Source organism: Mus caroli, unplaced genomic scaffold, assembly GCF_978045245.1.
Source record: "Mus caroli unplaced genomic scaffold, Mus_caroli_1 scaffold_8, whole genome shotgun sequence".
Lineage (NCBI taxonomy): Eukaryota > Metazoa > Chordata > Mammalia > Rodentia > Muridae > Mus > Mus caroli.
The window spans coordinates 78420564-78443100 of record NW_028227263.1 but is presented as its reverse complement, the minus strand read 5'-3'; positions in this window follow the sequence as shown (position 1 = coordinate 78443100).

The following is a 22537-nucleotide window of genomic DNA, read 5'->3' as shown; positions in this document are numbered from 1 at the left end:
ACTCTTAGCACTGGGATTCTTCTATCCCAAAGGGATAGTGCTGCTAATTTCCCTTTCTCTGGTTGTTTATCTTCTCCGTTCGTGTAATTCTTTGTTCTTGCCAGGGAACCTCAGCAATCCCCTAGACGACTACCACACCCCTCCGTACATCATCTAGAGGGAATCTTTTCAAGTGTTCACCTTTTCCTGGGTGCTGCTATACTTGTTACAGTTGGGGATCTTCTCTTTCCCCAAACATCCTCAATTTCCATCCTGAGCTCATGTCTACCTGGCTCATGTCATCAGGAACTCATGACTACCTGATTCCACTGTTGCAAATCCAGGATTTGTAGGATCCAGGTGCTGAAGGCCACATTGAACCCTGATCTAGACTGCTAGTGCTGCCCTCAGAGGACTGGGCTCCCCTGCATCTGTTAACAGTCAAGACAATTCCCTACAGACATGGTTCCTATCCTCTTTTCTTGGCTGTGAGGTGAGTGTCTCGGTCAGAGGTAATGCCATGGAAATAGCAAGCTGACTTGCCTTTAGGTTTCTGCCCCAGCTGAGACAATTCCTCTATTGAGGAGTCCTGTCAGATGACTCTTAGGATGGGTGACATGGACAGGTAAACCTAGCCAGAACACAGCACTCCTCATCAACTTGGCACATAGATACATAACTTTTAAACCATAATTTTCATTCCTTGTCCCCAACATCTCACATTAATAATATCTTAGAGACTTTTTCTTTATTTTGTGTTTATGTGTGTATGCCTGAATGAATGTGTGCACACTATCTGTGTGCAGGTCCCTGTGAAGATCATAAGAGGGCTTCAGATCTCTTGGAATTGGATTTGCAAGTGGTTATGAGCTGCTGTCTAGCATGGGTTCTGGGAGCTATGCCTGGGTCCTTGGCATAACAAGCCAGAGCACTTAACTTCTGAGCCATCCCTTTAGCCCCAACTCTAACTTTGAAAAGTTCTGTACTCTTTAAAAATCCAATATATAATAGCACAAAATAAAAATCCTTATTCCCAAAGGGAAGAACCAGGATATAGGAATAATCAGACCCAACAAAAAATAGCAGTATGGGAGTGAAAATCCATTTCTTTTTAGCTCAATGTCTGGCACTTGAGAGTCAGTCATTGGATAGTCTACTGGCTCTGATTGAAAAGCTTGGGCACACACACCATTCCAGCTCTACCATCCACAGCACACACAGCCTGTCTTGTCGGCTTAGTCTGGCTCCACTTTACACCTGCTGCTCTTCTTGGCATGCATCTCACAATCCTGGCATCTTCTAGTATCCTGGAGTCTCCATTGAAGCTAAGACTGTGCCTTCATCAATGGCCTCTCTACAGGGATTCTGAGCTTAATACATGGTGCCAGGTCTCACCCACTCACCACGAGTTCCTTAGTCTTACATCTTGTTTGTCTTCAAAACCTGTACCACATGTATGATGCTTACACATTTCTAAATTTGGCTTCGAGCGTGCTATGTAGTCTTGTACCAGCTTCTGTGTCCTGACCCTGCTATCATTTTCCTATTGTCCCTATGAAGCATAACTCATCTCTTTAGTGGGTGCCGGCCTCTTTAACAAGCACAGATGCTTCTCTAGCTCCATTATCACCAGTTCTCACAGATTCATGCCCTAAATATTCAATAATAGTTGCCAGTCAAATTCCTCAGCAAAGTCTTTGTTCCTCTTTAAAATATGAAATTATAGGGTCACACCAATGGGATAAAGAGGGATGTCAGTTAATCATGTCGCCAGGTAGAGATTACAGCATCAAATTATGGTGTGATAGAGGGATGGTGGTCCATCCTGTCATGGAGTAGAAAATAGTGTCATATCTAGATATGAGTAAAGTTAACAGCTAGATTTTGAGGATGCTGAGGGAAGAGAGCTAGATATGAATTTGACATTTAGGTTTGAGGATCTTGGAGGTAGAGATGGAGGTATTGTTAGAGGATGTGAGTCCTGAGCAGAAAGTGGGCGATGTCCCAGAAGGCGGAAGCATGCCAGGAAGCAGAGAACAAAATCCTGGTATTTTCCAGAGTCTTGTGGGTAAGAGGGAAAGAAATTCTGTGAAGGTCACTTGAGTAGGGTAGGTGTGAAACTCAAGGAAAATCAAAGGAAGCTCACACCACGAACACTGATGAACAATGGTAACAGACAGCAGCAAAAGTTCATTCATTTTTCATAAGGAAATTGAGGTCTAGGGACTTGCCAGTGGTCTCCCAGCTAGTCAGTGGCAGATTGAGACCATGGATTGATAACACTTGCCATGCTTCATTTAGGGGCAGATCTTTTAACAAAGCCATTTTGCTTGGACTCAATTTTACAACATCTTTGTTTTATTTTCTATTACTGTGATAAAACACCCAACTAAAGCAAAGGTTTATTTGGTTTGTTTACATTCTAAGTCACAGTCCATCATTACAGAGATGCCAAGGTGGGAGAAACTTGAAGCTGCTAGTCTCATAGCTATAGTCAACCTCAGAGAGGAGCCTCAGAGAGGAGTCAACCTCAGGAGGAGTCATTGACACGTGAGTCCTTCCTCTACACTTGTACAGTCCAGGATTCCTTAAGCCAAGGGAATGGTGCTACCCACAGTGAACAAGTCTTCCCACATCATTCAAGTCAACCAAGACAATTCCTCACAGACATTCTCAGAAGCCCTTTTCAAGTGACTCTACATTGCGTTGAGCTGATTTAAAAAAGTCATTACATATCGTTTTCTCAAGTATAGCATCTAGAAGATTATGCATTTAAAATACTATAATAAGGGCTCAAGATGTCCCTTGTCCAGAATGCATGGTCTAGGTTCAATCCCTAAAACTACAAAGAGAAAAATTTCTATATTAACATACACATAGTTTTTCAATAGAAGGAGAATAAATGGGCTCTCTCTCTCTCTCTCTCTCTCTCTCTCTCTCTCTCTCTCTCTCTCTCTCTCTCTCTCTCTCTCTGTGTGTGTGTGTATGTGGTCTGGAAACTAGGGGAAAGGGAAAGAAAATTGTATCCCTCACCTTCCACCTTCCAACCTTGTCACTACTAGTTTTTATGTGATGCTGTTGATTTTTTTCCTGGTTCATTTTCTGATTCTTTTTAAACCCTTATATAGTGACCAATTGGTCAGGATTTTCAGTTTCCTCAATCATTCCTTCTTACGATCATATACAAATTCATCAAGTAAGATGGTTCCGTTGATGAAGTTCTTGCTGTACAAGCATGAGGAACCAAGTCTGAATCCTTAGCGCTGATATAAAAAGCTGTGTGTGTGTGTGTGTGTGTGTGTGTGTGTGTGTGTGCTTGTAACCCCAGTGCCAGGAGAGATGGAGATAGGAGAATCCCTGAATGATCTCTGGCCATCCACTCGAGCTGAGCTGGTGATCTCCAGGTTCAGTGAAAGACTGTAAAAAAAAATGGTGCAAGAAATGACCTGACATTTACCTTTGACTTTCATAAATACATTCACATGGACTTGTACACCTGCATACTTACGTGCATGCATGCATACATGCATGCATGCATGCATACTTGAACACATATAAAACAATCCACTGAATAAATGGGTCACTTACTAACCTGAACCTTCTCCAATTTGGAGTGGTTAGGTTACCTTTTCTGTTGTTACTGCTGCCTGGAATAACATTATTACACTGTATTAAATATTCTTCTGAATTTAAGGCCATTTTCTCATGAAAGTAGCACAATCAATATTTTTATTAGCCGTAATCTAGGCTGCCAAATTGCTTCACTTGAGAGCTGCATGCTGCATAAATATTATGAATGTGTAACTAGAGATGTTTGCTTTCTAATTTAGATGCTCTCTTCAGCTGAGTGTGCATGAGATGGAAGTCAGAGGCCATTGGCTTGCCTAAGCGGGACTGCTCCTTGGAGGGTCATGACATGGTTTTGCAATGTTAACAAACCAAGGCAGGTGAAGATTGTGAATTGTGAATGGTTCTAGTGGATATCTGTGAAAACTTCACTGTCAAAGGGCAGAACCTATAAAGGCAAGAGAGAGGCTAAAGGAGAAACCAGAAACAGGGTGGGTCTAAGAGGTGTGGGTGGGCTGGACAAGGAAATCCTGACAGACTAACACTGAAGAGAAGGCAGGAATAGAGGGAACGGTGGAGAAAACAGGTACAGATGGGAACCCCAAATGTGAGTTAACAGTTCTCTTATCTCCAGAGAATGCACCCCTTGAAGTATCCCCTGGACTGACTGAAGGACTCATTTATTACTCTGGTTGAGGAGTGCTCTGGATCCTCCATGAGTGGTTGAAATCTAAAGGTTGTTCTCCTGGCTTCTGCCCTGTGCTTGTATGGTGGAACATGAGTCAGGCTGCTGCCAAGCTCAGGGTTGTGTCTTGAGATCCCAGGGGCACATGCATGCTGCCATCTAGAACTGAGTTAACCCTGTGGGTCCCACCCCTATGTGTGAACATTCTTGCTTTGGCTCCCAGTTATCCTTAGAGAGGTAGTGGTAGTCGAGGACCAGAGAAGATTGCACAATGGAAAAATCCCATTGGATGGGATGAGATTGTGGGATGCACTTATTGCATGGCGGAGGCAAAGGGCTGCATGTGATTCTGCTCCTTGTCCTTGACAGTTTGCCTTTATAGACCAAAGAAGACATCGGACTTGTCTAATGTCTTCAATTGGACTCATCCTAAGTCCAATGTGTCTTCTTTGTATCTCTGAGACATTCAGATAAGAACTCAGGGTTCCCAAGGGAGCAGAGAGATGAACAGCCCACAGATGTACAGCCCCGGCTTTCCAGAGGAGCCTTAAGACAACGAGACACTCATTAATGGAAGAAATATACGGTGGCAGACACCTTTATTTTTGTTTAGCCTTTTGACAGGATTGAAATGGAAGAGTTATGCAATAGGGGAGAGAGAGTCCTGCCTTCATTTAACTTGCTGAATTCGTGGGTGTAATTACCTATAAATGTAATTACAGGGAAGACAAATGACATTTTCAGCCATGATCTTAAAGAGCGAGTTAATTTCTGACTTTGACCAGAACTACTTTGTTAATTAGCTCTCGCTTTCTTTCTCTTTCCCCCTCCCTCCCTGGAAGTTCCTCACCCAGGACTGAGCTGCGCATGACTGCTGCTTCCCTGCCTTTGAGTAATGAGGGGACACAGCAAGACGGCCACATCAGGGCTGCTGTATTAGTAAGGCTACTTTCCTGTCCATTTATCATCAATTAAAGGTGTGCTAGTTTGTAAAGCAATCCCACCTTCGGCCTGGCTGCCCAGAATGGCTCCTCATTTATTTTGTGTGTGTGTGGTTTTGGATGGAGTTAGACCCACCTTACATCTCAGAGGTGACAGGCGGCATGAAAAAGTACACTAATTGAGACATCCCAAGGGGAAAATATAAGAAAACGGAAACGGTAATTAGAATGAAGCCATTTTAAGCTGGGTAAGGAAAATCGAATGGAGGTGTGCATTACAGGCTGCTCCAAATGGGCATGGAAGGCCCTGGAGGAGGGTGGGGAGGCAGAAATGGGTATTAGAGGAGAACAGACCCTTTTAACCCTTCAGGAGGAGGCTAAGAACGATACATGGTCAGGGCCCAGACTCTTGAGTGGACTAGCTCCAGACAAAAGCAACACTCAGAGGGACATGGGCAAGATAATTGTGGGGATTTAGATGGTGCTTGGTGTCTGGGGAGGGCTGTGTGCTGCTGGTTGTGAATGGGGAATGTGGTCTGGGGCTTGAGGCTTTTGTGCAATAGTGGGGAGAGAAGGAGCACGGAGAATACCTGCGATTTCCAACCTCAGTTTCCCATCAGGATCTGGCACAATGTTCTCACTTACACATTTACACACTCTGGAGAACACATCTCTGCATGCGGGATGCTCTCTCCCACCCAGTTACACACCCTGGAGTTCACATCTCCGCATGCTCTCCCCCATCCAGTCCTCATGGGTCAAGAGATGTCAAGGGCAGCTGTTCTCAGTCATGCTCTGTGTGTGGCCACTTTTCTGCTTACAGATGTGGACTGTGATAGTCCATTCTTCTTGTGAAATGTCATTCCTCAAGAACTGGGGACAAAGAGCATTTCATCTAATGTTTGAGTGAGTGAACCGTCATCTTGAGTGGTCAGCTCCTGCGTGAAGCTCCCAGCCATTGCCAGTCACAGGTAGAAGCTCTGAGAACTTAGGCAAGGGTGCTTTTCTTCTAGCCAATGAGGCCAAGAGCCATGAAGGTGGAGACTCAACAGACCCTCCAGGTTGGAAGAGAAAGAAAATATCTGCAGGCAAGCTGACGCAGGGACTGTCCTTAGGTGTCTGGAAGGGTGGAGTTGAATACCTTCAGGGACAGAGTCGTAGAAGACACTATGCAGTCACCTTTCTACGCTTCTCTTGTTTGCACCAGGAGCCCATGCTTGCTTTGTTTCTTTTCTACGCTAAGTGTGCACCCAATTCCTGGGAGGATGAAGTTTGTATCTTTATTCTTGACCATCATCTTATGTGACAGTCATGTAAACAAGAAGGGAAGGCTCATCATCTTCTTTGTCACATGTCACATGCTTCTTTTAATGTCCCAAGCTCTCTTTGCTCTCCGTATTTGCATAATACTAGCAATTGACTTCACTTTCTACTCATTATTACCTGTTTCCAGGCACGTGCTTGGGCGGAGGTGAGAGATGGAAAAGGCAGGCCCATCTCAATGCACAGTGCGATGAGTAAGACCCATCCAAATGGAACATAGTGATGCTGCTAGGGCAGAGGGGTGGGGTCAGTCATAGGATCAATGTGTGGGACTATAGGACATGCGCTCTTGCCTGGATTAGTGAAGATGAGCATCCCTTGGAGAAGGAGCATTGAAGCCAAGTCCTTCAGCCTGTGTAGGTGTTCACTTAATGACATAGGGATGACAGCAAGGTGTGCTGAGTGGGGAGAGAGAGAGAGAGAGAGAGAGAGAGAGAGTAAAGAAGAAGATAAAGAAGGAAGAAGTGCCAGGTGTGGTGGCGCACACCTTTAATCCCAGCACTTGGAAGGCAGAGGCAGGCGGATTTCTGAGTTTGAGGATAGCCTGGTCTACAAAGTGAGTTCCAGGACAGCCAGGGCTATAGAGAGGAACCCTGTCTCGAAAAGCCAAAACAAAACAAAACAAAACAAAACAAAAAAAAAAAAAAAACCCCAAAAAAGAAAAAAAAGAAGGAGAAGAAGAAGATAAAGAAGAAGTAGAAGAAGATAAAGAAAAGGAGAAGTAGTAGTAGTAGTAGTAGTAGAAGAAGAAGAAGATGAAGAAGAAGAAGAAGAAGAAGAAGAAGAAGAAGAAGAAGAAGAAGAAGAAGAAGAAGAAGAAGAAGAAGAAGAAGAATTATTATTAAAGGCCCAGAACTAAGGGAGGCCGTGCTGTGCAATAGAAGGATGCCTTGTACTTGTGCGGAAGGTCCTGAACCATAGAGGGAGGCAGGAAGAGACGACGAAGAAGCTAAAGCTGGACCCAGCTTGAACTTGGGTGGAGAGAGAGACATGGCTGTACAGTTCTGCTTCCTGCTATAGCCAGCGAGGTCCATGGAGGCAGGAAGAATCCACATTGGATTTTCTGCACACTCACCCTTTCGTCATTTGCAAACATTCCCTGGGAATAGGAATGCCACGTCAACCTGCTACCGTTTGCTGACTGTATCTGGCTTTTCACACACTGATAAGGGGCTGGCATATACCCATATGCTAGATGTTGGGGGTGTGTGATCATGACAGCCTACTCGCACATTTGCATGGTATCTGTGATTCATCCTCTGACACAGTCTCTCCCTCTTAGCTCTACACAGTTGTGGCTCATGCCTCTGCTGCTTCCCTTCCCTTGCTGAAGGTTTTGAAATTGACTCCTGCGGCCATTCCCTGTAGAATGTCTGGTGACCTAGATCCATCCATTCAAGAGCACATGCTTGGCTCTTGTTGAATCCCCCCTTGGCTCCCCCTCATTATAATTATCTACTTGCTTGATTCTGCCCCCTCCCCGCCATTATCATCTTTGAGGGTACAGACACTAAAAATGCCCCATCATCGCATCCGTGTTCTGTTGCTGTAACAAATCCCCCACGCAGCCAACTTAGACAGAGAAAAACCTTATTTTATTTCACAGTTTTAGAGATCTCAGTTCATGGTTGTTTAACCCTATTTCTCTGAGCAGGCATCACATGGCTGTGGATTCATGAAGTCGAGCAAAGCTGATCACTAAATGCTGGCAGAGGAAGGCGAGACACATGCTTCAAGGGCACGCCTTTGTGAGTCCTAAAGATGCTCTGCTAGGTTCCACTTCCACACCACCTCCTAAAGTTTATATGGGAAGTGTTTGGGTGCTGACCATCAGGATTGTAGCTTGCTGAGTGGGTCTGTATATGCACCGAGCCTAATTATGGACTGTCTTTACAAACAATATACATCTGCTTCCCAGAGTTATGGAAGTTTGTGGCCTGAGATCAAGGTACTCTGTCTGTGGTCATGTTCTGGGGACAGTACTCTCTCTAATCTAGCTTCCCAATGGCTCCCATGCAGCTGATGAACTTTTTGGGGTCTCTTTCATAAGGGCATTAGCCCCGTATGTGATGGACCTCATTACCATACTCCAATGTTCTCTGAAGCACCACCTTCTAATACTATGGTGTTGACATTTGAGTTTTGGGAGACATAGAACATTTATCCCACTGTAGATTTTCTATACTCTCCCTTTCCCCCCCAAATTAAGAGACAGGTAGTTTCCCGACTGAGTCTTGGTAGAAGCAAAATAGGTCCAAATGGGATGGCATGATACCCAGTATGAATGTGGCAGAAACTTTGGTGGGGATGTTGATAAAATTGAATCCCCCAAGTCCTGGGCCTTCACTTTAAGCACCTTTCCTGGAAAACACTCCTTTTGAGGACTATGGTTCACTAAGGCTGCTGCCTGGTGCTCCAAAGACATACCATGGCCAACACTTGGAGCCATTTTGGGGCTTTTTGAATCTTACTACAGATCCTAGACCAGTGCTTCTCAACCTTCCTAATGCTGTGACCCATTAATACAGTTTCTCATGTTGTGCTAACCCCTAACCATAAAATTATTTTCATTGCTACTTTGTAACTGTAATTTTGCCACTGTTATGAGTTGTGGTGTTAATATTTTTGGGGACAGAGGTGTGTTGAAGGAGTCGAGACTCAATAAGAACCACGGTAGCACTAGACTTAACCCACTCATGTACCATGGAGCCTCGGCTGGATGCCAGGTGCTAAGCAACACAACTTCCTGTGTGCACCTGTGTGTCTCTCTTGTTCCCACAGGCTTCCCGGTGACACTGTTCTTGTCTGCATTGCCTTTGCCACCCCCTTTCAGTTATCCTGTTGTTGGTTCTGAGCTTGAATGAAGTCTGACTTTTCTGACTTGGTGTGAGAGACCTGTGGTTTCTTTGCCTGCAGTGCTGGACCACTGGTACCTCGCTTGGACCTAGGAGTTCTGTAGCCCATCTACCATGCACAGGACATTTACAAGTGTTCCTGTCTGGCTATGCCTGTTCACTGGTCCTCAGGTATGGTCTGAAGAGCTTGCTCTTAGGGCTTTGCTAAGGCCTTGAGAGATAGTTTTGTATAGTTTGAGACACTGCTCCCTGCCAGGAAGGACATCTCTCCCCCGGCAAGCGCAGCAGACATACGGAAGCTTTTGGTACCCTGCAGACATCAGGCCGCTGCCCCTCCTGCACGTCATCATTATTTTCTCTGGTTGCCACAAGTATGCTGTTCTTCCATCCTCCCCTACATTCTTCAAGTGGGCTACACATTTCTGGACTGCGGTTGCCAATTAGCACAGTTTACCATTCATAACCACAGCAGCAGCAGACGGCATAACTCATTTCACTGATAATGCAGAAATAGCTTCCAAGGCGGCATATCTGAGTGGAAATGGGTAATTTTATAAAGCCATGAAGGTCTTGAAGGTTCAAAACTCAAAGCAAGCATCACTTGAACAGTGTGAAACTGAATTAGCCAATTACAGTATATATATATATATATATATATATATATATATATATATATATATGTGTGTGTGTGTGTGTGTGTGTGTGTGTGTGTGTATGTGTGTTTTAAAAGTTTCTCCCTCCCTGACACACACACACACACACAACCAGGCAGAGCTCCATCAAACAGGCTTCTCTTTGAATTTAAAATTACTTTCAGTGGACAGGGAGGTTTCTGAATCACAGATGAAAATGGGAACTTCAAAGACTTTTTCCTTTTGTAAGGGAAGAGAAGCTCTTCCTGCCAAGCTATCTAAGATGGGGGACATATATAGATTTGAAAGTAAAATTTCAAGAGGGCAAATAGAACAGGAAACACCAAGGTCCTCCGTGTGTGTGAGCCCAAATATTGTTCTGTGGATGTGGATGTGACTGTAGAAGGAGCCTGGCAAGGAGATAGCTCATGTAGTCTTAAAATCACACACGGGACCACGAGATCACTCCTTTTTTGAGCAGAGACACCCACAGGCAAATTTCCTACTAACTGTCAATTATGGAAGGAATGGTGGGTACCTGAAAACTGAAAACTCCAAGCAAGCCTCAAAGCAGGTTCTTTAAAGGAGCATTGATAAAAAGTTACTCTGACTTTTGAAAATTACAGTGTTCTTAGATAATGCACATCTGTCCATAAGCACATAGCCATAGTCCGAAGAAAGGGTCTATTCACAGACAGAGGGCATCTGTTACATAGTAAAGGGTACTCTCAGTTTGTGCTGTCGAGAGACTGCTTCTTCAGTATTGCCTTCTCACATATTCCTATATGTTTTTCCTTTGTGTCGCTCATTCCTTTGCTACCTGGGATTTAATGAATGGAAGTCGCTAAAGTACAATAACTGACGTCCGCTCACAAAGAGCTGACTGTGCTTCATCTTGCTCTCACGCTGTCTTGTAGGGTAGAGAGATGTTGGCCCCCACATCCAATAACGATCTAGTTAACTAAGACAAAACCTCACCTGACATCAGAGCTAAGACTGGGACAAAGTGAGGCTGTCCATTCCCATCACTCCCATTTGTATAGTGAGAAGCCATTAATAAACACAGAAGGAGCTTCTGCAGGATGCTACCTGTGTCACAGGCTCGGCATCGTGGGATGATTTCACATCCCTCCACCCCACAGTGCTGTGGTATCTAAATGGGTTTCAGTGATTTTAGACAAGAAGGCAACAGCTCAGAGGGCCTATGGCTCCATCCAGAATCTCTCAGGAAGCAACTGTTAGAGCAGGCATTTGCCACTGAATTAGCGACTTCTGTAGCTATGACGAAAAGATCCGACAGAAACTACCCAGGAAGTTCTGATCCCAGTTCTGAATAACCCAGAAGTTATTCTGATCACAGTTCCACAGGTTCTGCCCATGGTAACTGGGTTCCACACCCTGGGGCAGAACTGAACAGTCATCCAAGTGTAGGGCATTTCTTCTTCATCTTGTGAGAGGACGAGGTAGAAGAGTGAGACGGGAGGCACAGTTTAGACAGAATTTTCTATGACACATTCCTAGTGACCTGCTTCCCCTAACAGGACCTCATGTCTACAGCTTCTACAGCCTCCCAAATTAACACCATCAGTTGGACAACAAGAATTAAACTGTCCATGGGAAACATGTCATAGTCAAACCGTGACAGCCACGATAGCAGCCTACAGCAAAGGAGAAATGCTGTTCCCAGATGTCCTGCTGTGTTCTTGAAATTCAGACTTTAGGAAGGGCCACCTCAGCGGTGTCTGTGATAGGGTGAGGAGGACTCAGCTCCAAGTGCTGTGTGCTCTTCTTGGCTTTGTTTTACCTCTCGGTTGTAGACTAGAATGTTAGTATATATTTAAGCTTTACATGAACATAGAGATCCCATATGACAATATATGTATATGTATATGTATATGTATATGTATATATATTTCCATCCAGTGCAAAGGAAATTCCAAATGGGACACTAAAAACAAGCTATAGCCCTCTGATTTTAGTTTTCTTTAAATTTCTTTATTTCTACCATAGTTTTCTCTATGATAATATCAATAGAAATTGCCTGCTTTCTTCTCATGAAGATATGTTGCTCATTAAGTTAAATAGAAGAGTATGTAAGTCCAGTGAAGTTTCATTGTCAGTGATTGAGTGTCATGTTTAAGAAAATAAATTAACTTCAATGAGACTTTGGCATAAGGCTGAGAACAGAAGATGTCATCAAAGATATTGAGATATATGGCAGGGCTAGGTTTGTTCCCTTGGATAGGAAGGATGCTGTTCTGAGAGCCAGGGATCTCACAGGATGCCTCCCTAGCCACACTCCAGAGTCAAGCTTTTTTTTTTTCATCCATCAGGTGGGTCCTTCTTCTTCCATTTCCAGATGGCTAAAGCAGAAAGCTGGCAGAGAAGGAAAGAGAAAGAAGAGGAAATGGGGAGGGTGGATGGTCCTTACCAACATTGCCTCCATTTCCATCCTTGCAAGCTACCTCTGTGACGGCACTGGGTCAGGAACGAGGAGGAATATCTTACCCAGAGTTCACTGCTGGCATTCACTATGAATGCATCTGGTTCTAGCCAGCCAGAGTGCCTCACAGCAAGAGAATGGGAGTTTATTCTCATTTACCTAGAGACTCTGCAGCTCCAAGTGCATTCTAGGAATTAACATTTCTGAGTTTTTCTTTAAATTAATTGACTACTTTCCTGTCATTTTGTTATCCATTCATGTTAGCAAACACCCGTGTACATCTGTCCAGTGCTTTAGAATGTTTCAAGAAAAATTGTCAGGTCTTAACATTTGTTAACATTTTGGAGGCAGCAGGGAAACTCAGGGAGAAAGCTGTCCACAGTATGAGTGTGTGCCTGTGCCTGTGTGTTTGTTCCCTTTACTTCTAATTTCTGGCTTTATTGTTGTTGTTACTAAGCGATAAACTATGATAATCTAGCATGATGATAATTACAAGATAGTTATGAGAAGTACAGAGGCCACCCTATTACCAAGAGGAGGTCGTCCTCCAGCTCGTTTGGAAGCAATTTTTTAATTACGGCAATCTCTAGAGAAGATTGAACTGCTGTTTGCCACTGTGAGTCGGTCTATTAATGTTCATTTCCAAATGAAAATGTTGGGAAATATTTTAGTGTTTTGGAATAAAGTACTTTAAAGAATGAGGTGATTATTCTCCATTTTTCTTTGCGAGTGGAAATGCTTGGGAGAACACAGATACATAAGAGGTGAATTTAGTTTTTTTTTAACCAAACATCAAAAATAATACTGTGGTTTTACTAGGAAATTGGGGGGAGTGATAATTTTCAGACCACAGTTTTTTGAGAAGATTAGCTACCTTTTTCTGAACTAGTCCTGTTTTGATAAACTTCCTAGAGGAAGGCTTCTCTTTTTCCAAGATGGCATTGGGATGAGGGTCACCTCACATATCTTTGATAAATTAGAAATGAGCCTCGGGGGTGTGAGGGAAACCAAATTGTGCAGTATTACCACAGGCATTAATATAGAACAGTATTTCCAACTGGATTTTTGATATCAAAGCTTACCTTGACTATCTTACTTCTCTTATCATTCAAGATCAATTCTGCCTCCTGATGAGCTCATGGTCCTGTGGTATTCACTGAAAGCACCACCATCAAGTACTGACGACTGGATATTTTCTTTTGAGGATCTAATGTGCCTCAATAAAGTCTGTGTGTGCACCATGCTTTATTCTCATAATTATACAACATATACATGGAAAAGGAAGCCCAGAGGCCTCACAATAACTGCCCAGGGTAACAGTCAGAGTCAGACACAAATTAAGGCCTTTCTAATTCTGGATCAGTTAATTTCCTGGTTGCTGTGATAAAAAACTCTGAAAAGAGCAACTTCAGGAAGGTTGGGGTGTTTGTCTTTTTGGTCCACAGTTTAGAGACACAGTTTACTATTGTAAGAAAGTCAGGGAGGTGAGTCCTTGGTACAGTCCATCACACCGTGGGCACAGTCAGGAAGGAGAGAGTGACGGACGCTAGTTTGCACTCTCTCTTTCACTTCTTCCAGGATTTCATACATGTCTGTGTCCATTTTTCTGGCATATCTTTTCACCTTAGTGAACATAATCAAGATAACCCCTCCCAGGAGTGTCTGGAGCTCTGTCTGCTAGGTGACTCTAGGTCCTGTCAATAGCAACCATCACAGGTTCCAAATTACTTCTTTTCATTAGGATGGTTCATTACCAACTACAAAGAGACTTTCTCTTTCCTTTAAGAAAAAAGGGGTTGCTAAGTCATTTTGTTAATATTTGCATTTGTCAAAAAATTGAAATGTAAAGAGTAGCTGCTCTTCTAATTGATGTCTGCTTTAGTGGCAGGACAAGGGAGAAGCCCAGGTCCCTTCATTCTTACTAGCTACAAGGGACTCTCAGCCTTTATAGAACTTCAAGGTCCAAAGATGAGATTCTTTGCTCAGACTTGGAGGCCCCATTGCTGATCCCTGGGTGCTGTTCACGAGTGTACCTGCCTCCCTCCTGCTATTTCCTGTCTTTGGGAATGCTCCAGAAGTCATTCTCCTGGAAGATGAGGTGGCTGTGCACCCCTCAGGCACGTTTCCTGCTTGCTCATGCACTGGATCTCAAACATAAACCCCCTGGCTGTTACCGACCTGCCTCTGTTTTGTTGGCTCTTAGAGATCTGTTTTGTTTTCTTGTATATCTGAAAAATGCACAAGAGGCCGAAGAGAATAATTGACTCTGTTCTAATGGTCATTAGGCCTTTGATAATGAGTGAGCACGGCTGATTTTACTTTATCTATTCTTGTCTTCTCTCCTCTACAGTTGTATTCTCAGATACCACATCACAGCTGTTCTATCATCTCACGTACAATCAGTTTTGTTGTTGGTTAAATTAAGAAACGATTGCTATGGGAAACCAGACAAAGGCACACACACACAAACATATACAAAGAGAGATGGGGGTGGGGGAGGGGAAGAGAGAGGGAAAGGGTGGGTTGTATAAAAAAAAATAGGCTGAGTAAGCCATAGGGAGCAAGACATCAGCTCTAGAACCCAGGTTCCTGCACGGACTTCCTTTAATGATAGACTGATCAGGTGGGTGAACCAAGTAAACTCTTTCTTCCCCATGGTGGCTCAGCCTGGTTTTTTTTTTTTCCCACAGCAACAGAGAAACTTGGTTTTATGGAATTCACCAAAACTTGCCCAATTTGCAATTGCAGGCTTGTATGGTGCCAACCTCATTCTGCCAGACACTGCATGACATGACAATGAATCTTGCCTCTCTCTGAAAGGACTCATCTTTATAGAAGGAGATTTTCTTGGTTGTCTAGTGACAACAAACTTAGGAACTGTTCAAGGAGAGTTGCTCTTTTGTGGACTCTTACAGGTTTTTTTTTTTTTTTCTCTTGTTACTACAGGCACGGTGTTCTTCCTGGGAAGAAATGCACACAAACATTGTTGAAAACTTTTTACAGCCTCTTAAGTATTACTTAACTTAAGTTGAACATCTAAAGAACATGATATTATGTCTAACTTTTATATACCTGGGAAATCATCTACATAATATACACACATATACATACATATACATTTATATTTGGGAACACACACATACACACACACACACATATATGCTATAATATTACTTATATGCATGTTTTCAGATATGACTATTTGGCACTGAACAATTAGTTGATGCTCTCTTCCTTGAGGAAGTCCACCTATCCTGCTCCCGCTTTCCTTAGCTCTTTGTGTAGGGTTGAAGTCTAGTGGCTGCTCCCACCCCGTCGTCTACTTTGACATGTTCATTGGTATCATCCTTATTCAGGTTACATTTGGGCAGTTATTTTGGTGAGATTATAAATGATGTAATATCTTTGGTATCCTAAGTTTTTGGGCTAATATCCACTTATCAGTGAGTACATATTGTGTGAGTTCCTTTGTGAATATGTTACCTCACTCAGGATGATGCCCTCCAGATCCATCCATTTGCTTAGGAATTTCATAAATTCATTCCTTTTAATAGCTGAGTAGTACTCCATTGTGTAAATGTACCACATTTTCTGTATCCATTCCTCTGTTGAGGGGCATCTGGGTTCTTTCCAGCTTCTGGCTATTATAAATAAGGCTGCTATGAACATAGTGGAGCATGTGTCCTTCTTACCGGTTGGAACATCTTCTGGATATATGCCCAGGAGAGGTATTGCTGGATCCTCTGGTAGTATTATGTCCAATTTTCTGAGGAACCGCCAAACTGATTTCCAGAGTGGTTGTACCAGCTTGCAATCCTACCAACAATGAAGGAGTGTTCCTCTTTCTCCACATCCTTGCCAGCATCTGCTGTCACCTGAATTTTTGATCTTAGCCATTCTGACTGGTGTGAGGAGGAATCTTAGGGTTGTTTTGAGTTGCATTTCCCTGATGATTAAGGATGTTGAACATTTTTTTCAGGTGCTTCTCTGCCATTCGGTATTCCTCAGGTGAGAATTCTTTGAGAATAGTTCTGAGCCCCATTTTTTAATGGGGTTATTTGATTTTCTGGAGTCCACCTTCTTGAGTTCTTTATATATATTGGATATTAGTCCCCTATCTGATTTAGGATAAGTAAAGATCCTTTTCCAATCTGTTGTTGGTCTTTTTGTCTTATTGACGGTGTCTTTTGCCAAGATATAAGATACAATTTGTTAAACGCATGAAACTCAAGAAGAACGAAGACCAAAGTGTGGACACTGTGCCCCTTCTTGGAATTGGGAACAAAACACCCATGGAAAGAGTTACAGAGATAAAGTTTGGAAGAAAGGATGGACTATCTAAAGACTGCCATATCCAGGGATCCATCCCATAATCAGCTTCCAAACGCTGACACCGTTGCACACACTAGCAAGATTTTGCTGAAAGGACCCAGATATAGCTGTCTCTTGTGAGACAATGCCGGGGCCTAGCAAACACAGAAATGGATGCTCACGGTCAGCTATTGGATGGATCACAGGGCCCCCAATGGAGGAGCTAGAGAAAGTACCCAAGGAGCTAAAGGGAACTGCAACCCCATAGGTGGAACATTATTATGAACTAACCAGTACCCCAGAGCTCTTGACTCTAGCTGCATTTGTATCAAAAGATGGCCTAGTCGGCCATCACTGGAAGGAGAGGCCCATTGGACTTGCCAACTTTATATGCCCCAGTACAGGGGAATGCCAGGGCCAAGGGGTGGGGGTGGGTGGGTGGGGGGCTGGGGGGGAGTGTATTGGGGACTTTTTGGATAGCATTGGAAATGTAATTGAGGAAAATACCTAAAAAAAAAAGAACACTATACAAAGAGGATAAAGGAGGCATCTGAATGAACCCACAGAAAAGAATAAACATAATGAAAGAGAAGGATGGATCAGCAAAGAGAACTGGAGAGGAATCCAGCCTGCCTGTCATGCAGCAAAGCCCTACTACGGATAGGAGAGGAGGATAAGAACAAAGCATCAACATCTGGAAATGTCTGATAGTGAGGACAGGCAGTGCTCCCCTGCATCCCCATGAATCTGCAAGAAAAGTGAGCTGGGAGTTGGCTGGCAGATGCAGAATAGGCAGCCTTGAAATCATATGCACACAAACAACATAAATGGACTCAGAGGGTTCTATTTATGAGTGTGTATATATAACTAAGATATAATATATGATATATGATGTATGATAGATGACATGTGATATAGTAAATATATACTATATAGTATATAATTAGTATATAGCATATACTAAGTAATATATAATATATGATATATAATACATGATTAATATGTAATATATTATATTATTATTGTAATATGCATTAGCATAGTATTAATAGTATATAATGTATAATGTATATAAAGTAGTATATAATGTGTAATGTATAATAGATAATATATAAATATATTACACATTAAAAAAAATGATGTAATAAATGGTGTAGCTTCTGATGTTACTAGGAGATCCAATCCAACAGCAAAGTCCTCGATCCTCTGACTCTTACAATCTTTCTGACCCCTCTTCTACCTTGTTCCTTGAGCTCAGATGTAGGGGTGTTTCACAGATGTACCCATTGGGACCCCACCAGACCCCATAACTCTGTGTATTGATTGTTTTTTCTATAGTGGTCTCTGTTGCAAAGAGAAATGTCCTTGATGACAAGTGAAGACCACACCTGTCTGTGGGTATAAAGGCAAATATTTATAGTTTTTTGCTAAAGATTATGCTGATTTAAAAATTAATGCTTGTAGCGTCTTCTCTAATAACCATTACTTCACTAGCGCCAAGGACTTAGCTAGGTTTCCAGTACTGGACATAGTTTCCCTACTGTTGAGCTGGTTTTAAGTCCAACAATAGGGAAGTTTTAGAGAGCAGTTGGTTACTGCCAAGGTATGCATATCACCATTGCACCCTTAGGGTTGGTTGTTGATGTGGTTCAGAGGTGTCACAGCTGGGTAGGACTGTTGCTTGCCTCCCTCCTTTAGAAGCTTTCATGATGCCTTCTGGTACCATGAAAGCTTGTCATCAGGGAAGAGACATTCATATCAGTTCCAGCTCATGGGCCCTGTTAAGTGCACAATAATTCAGTAATAGGGACTTAGCTTTCACCTGTGGTGGTGGTGGGGCAACCAAGGGTGACAGCAATAGACTCTGTTTTGAAAGTCTGTTCGATAGCCAGGACCCAAAACTAGTATTGAGGGTATTTATCAGGTGGTTTTGGCTTTTGGAGGGAGCACTATCAGCCCAGATAATGCATGGAATTAAAACCATTATGGGTTTTTAAAGGTAAATAATAAATAACATGAATCCTTGTGGCCTTTTCAGACATGCTATTTTGCCTACTTCCCTCCTTCTTCTATCTTTACCTTCCCCTACCATCCAAAGTTTCTAGCTTTCCCTATCATACCTCTTGTATCACGCTATTTCCCTTTACCCCTCCCACTTTCTTCTGTGTTCACCTCTCTTCCCCATCAAATATATCCTCCCATTCCTATTCCCATATTGGGTAAGTATTTAGAGACTGTCACCTGGGTGCTAGGAGATGCAAGTAGTTGTAAGGCAAAACTTCAAACTCACAAAATGTACTGGTTTAAGTTAAGTTAAGTTAAGCACACCCATTCTAAGGGAGTGCTCATTGTTAACTAGCTCGGAGAGCTGTGTGGTGCAAACGCAAGCAAGGATAATACTTAGTCTCTCAAATGTAAACCTGAGGATGGAGGATAAATGTAGGAGTTTCTCAGTATGACCTGAAAGGCTAAGACATCTATTCCCTACTGTAAAGTGAAAGGTCATCTGAGAAAGACCCAGTTTCCAGAGCCAAGGCCTGAGGCTTATCCCAGACTCCATGAGATTTCCTGATCTGAGAATGCAAGCCAGGATCTGAGAATGATGCTGCTGAGCAACGCTGTGGGGATTACTACTATCCAGCACTCCTGGAATCTATGTGATCTCCATGGACAAGGGGAACATGGAAAAACACTCTATTGGCAAGATTTTGCTATTTAAACTGAAGTGCACACTCAGGCCATAACATTAACCAAGCAAACAAACAAGAGGAGGAATGGGGCTATTTGATGTTGCTGTCTGTGGATGTGAATGTAGATGTTGTTGATGGCAAAGTAGGGACTTAATAATGAATGTTCACAGGTGGCACTAGAAAAGCACATAACTGCCTCTTACTATCTACGAATCTGGTATATTTACACGAGCAAAGCTGCTTTTGTGGTTAAACTATGACAATAAATAAGTGAAATGATGTTTACTGGAGTGAAGCTGATCCTTTTCTGCAGAATACATTGTGGAAACCATTGATTCTGTAGCTGGAGGAAAATATCAAATAGCAATAAAAGGAATAAAAATTAAAAACTAAAAACATCCCGTATCTGTAGGCAAGAAAATTCGATAGATTTAGTTGCTAGACGCTTCCCGTTTTGTTACTGACAGACTCCTTCAGTAACAGCATGGTGGTTCCCAGAAACCATCCCAAGTCAGTTTCCTTACTCGCAGCTTTGCCCAGTCTCTGTACCTTTTTCATTCTGTCATCTTCAAGTTGATATTTCTGAATTGGACCACGCTGCTGTGTCCAACAGGCCACATATTCTTGCCTGAATTTATGGGTGTTTAAACCATATTACATTTAAAATTCTGTCTTCAAATTTGTCCTTTTCTTTCTCCAATCCTACTTTCAGACAGAAATAGTGCCACCGCCAAACTAGGGGCCGGGGTAGGTGTCTTTGAGTCATCATTGTAATCTCTTGTCTGTTCACAGCACACATGACCCAAGAACAGGTCCTATATCTGTTATTGCAGTTGCCTAACCCACCATGGCCATTAACCAGAACCTGTGCTAAGTGCTTGACTCATGTTACAAGCTTTATTCTTATTGGTCACTTACTGTAATACAGACACTGTTCTAGGCAGGGTGTATTCTTGCCAGTTAGTATCATGGAGGGATTTCAAAATCAGTAGGCACTCTGGTGTGGGACACAGTCCACGGTGGAGGTGTATGGAAAGTAGCTTGAAGAGTATCAGAAAAAGGAGGGAACCAACTGAGACTCCGCAACATGCAAATGTGTTTCCAAAGATGACTGAATTTTCTAGGAGAATGAGTGGGGAAGTGTTTTTGGCAGGCTTGATGGGAAAGACAAAGCTTGGTTCATGTGACAAAGATGACACATGCCTGTTCCTGACAGGTTAATGTGAATACTGTGCAATACAGAATTCACACAGAATATTTGATAACTCCGTTTTGTAAACATTTATCGTTCAGCTTTACCAAAATACTCGTGCTTGTAGAATCTCTGTGTGCATGCTCCTCACCTCTTTTTTTTTTTTTTTTTATGCATTGCCATATGCCTCCATAGTAATATATAAAAAGCCTTCTGGCTATTCAGACATACATAGTTCCTGGACATTCCTTCTTTCATTTATTCAATAAAATTGTTTCAGCATAGGGTGTTAGACTTAGGACTTCATGTGTGTCACGTAAGCATTTTACTACAGAGCTATATCCCAAGTTCCCCACTATTCAATGCACATTTCTGTTGAGTTACAGAAAGAGGGCATTGAAACCCACATGCTTTAAACATAAAAGAGCAGAAGCTGTGTAGGGATACTGTGGCATCCTTTTGAAAATAACAAGACTCTCTTAAGGACTACAGAAATGTTCATGATGCACTGGATAGAACCAATGGGTATAAAATTTTTATGATTACTTCCAGATTTACTGACCTTCCTTCAGTAAAGCAATTAAATATTCTTTTATTTTTAATTCACATCTTGAAGGAGATACTTCAATCCCAGGCAATTATCTTCCTCTGTACCACATTTGTGATGTTCAGGTGCATAAATTAAGGCTTAGCTCTTAAAGATAGACTGTAGTTTGAATATATCCCCTTGTATCCACAAGCCTTTTCTCTGGGCTCTGTGAATATGACTTTGGACAGGAACTTAGATTCTTTTCCTATCTGTAGAATGTGTCTAAGAACACTTGCCAAGAGGAAGTGCCTATTAGTTTATTCTGTGTCTGCTGAAGGAAGCTTAAGTCTCCATTGCCTGCCTGTATCTGTAGGTAGACAGGATTCTGTGTTGTATTAAGTAGGCCCCAGAGAGTACTGATTTTATTATTTGGCACTATCTGTGCTTCAAACGTTAGTTCCCAAATTTTTCCTGAGAGGGTCCTCTGGTTTATGAACCCTTCTGGATTTCAAGGAGTATCTGAAGTATGGTAGCATTAAGAAATGTGGGCCCTGAAATTTAAGCTCCCAATATCTTTTTCTGTGCATGTTATCACTAAACTTGCAGGGTACGAGGATTTGAGCAGCAGAGGAGGCACTTGCTCTTTAAGAGCTGGCTTTGTGGCATTTCCCTCCTTCTTGAAGGTAGAAGGGATAGGGTGCCATTGGTTTACTCTCTTAGGAATGACAGTAGCACAGACATCATCTTTTCCTCTAAGTGTTTTGACTCTCCAGAGGCCTCTGCACATATCTACTCTCATTTCAAAGCAGAAAAAAGGCACAGGTGGGTAGGGAAATGTGTGAAAATAAACATAATTTTTGTTCATTTCTATCAAAATGAGGAAGAGGTAAAGGAAATGTGTAGTGTGAACCTGGGCTTCTGCGATGAAGAGGCTTAGGCTCTAGTAGTGAAAGAGCCCTACTGATGACTGAATACTTTAGCATTCACCCAGCCTGCTGGGGCTGACACTGAGATCCTATTATCCTTTGGACCCCACGCTGGCTTCGATGAAATCAAAGGTGGTTAGTATCATGCCCACCCACATGGCTTACAATTCTGTGGTGAACGTATATAATTAAACAAAATGTACACTGCCATTTGAAATACAGTGGGAATGAATGACCCTTCAATGGCTGTTGACAGGAGGTGGGTGGTAACTACAAAGATGTGACTTTTGAGTTTCCTAAGAGGCATTCAACATCAAAATACTAAGTTCAGTCTGGAACGAGGTTCCCTGCATCTGGTCTCTTGCTCCACTGTGTCCTGGCCCTATGAACTAGGGTTTGACCCACATCTTCTAATGGGCAAAAGAAGTCATCTGTTCGCTGTGAACTTTAAATGACATCGAGTC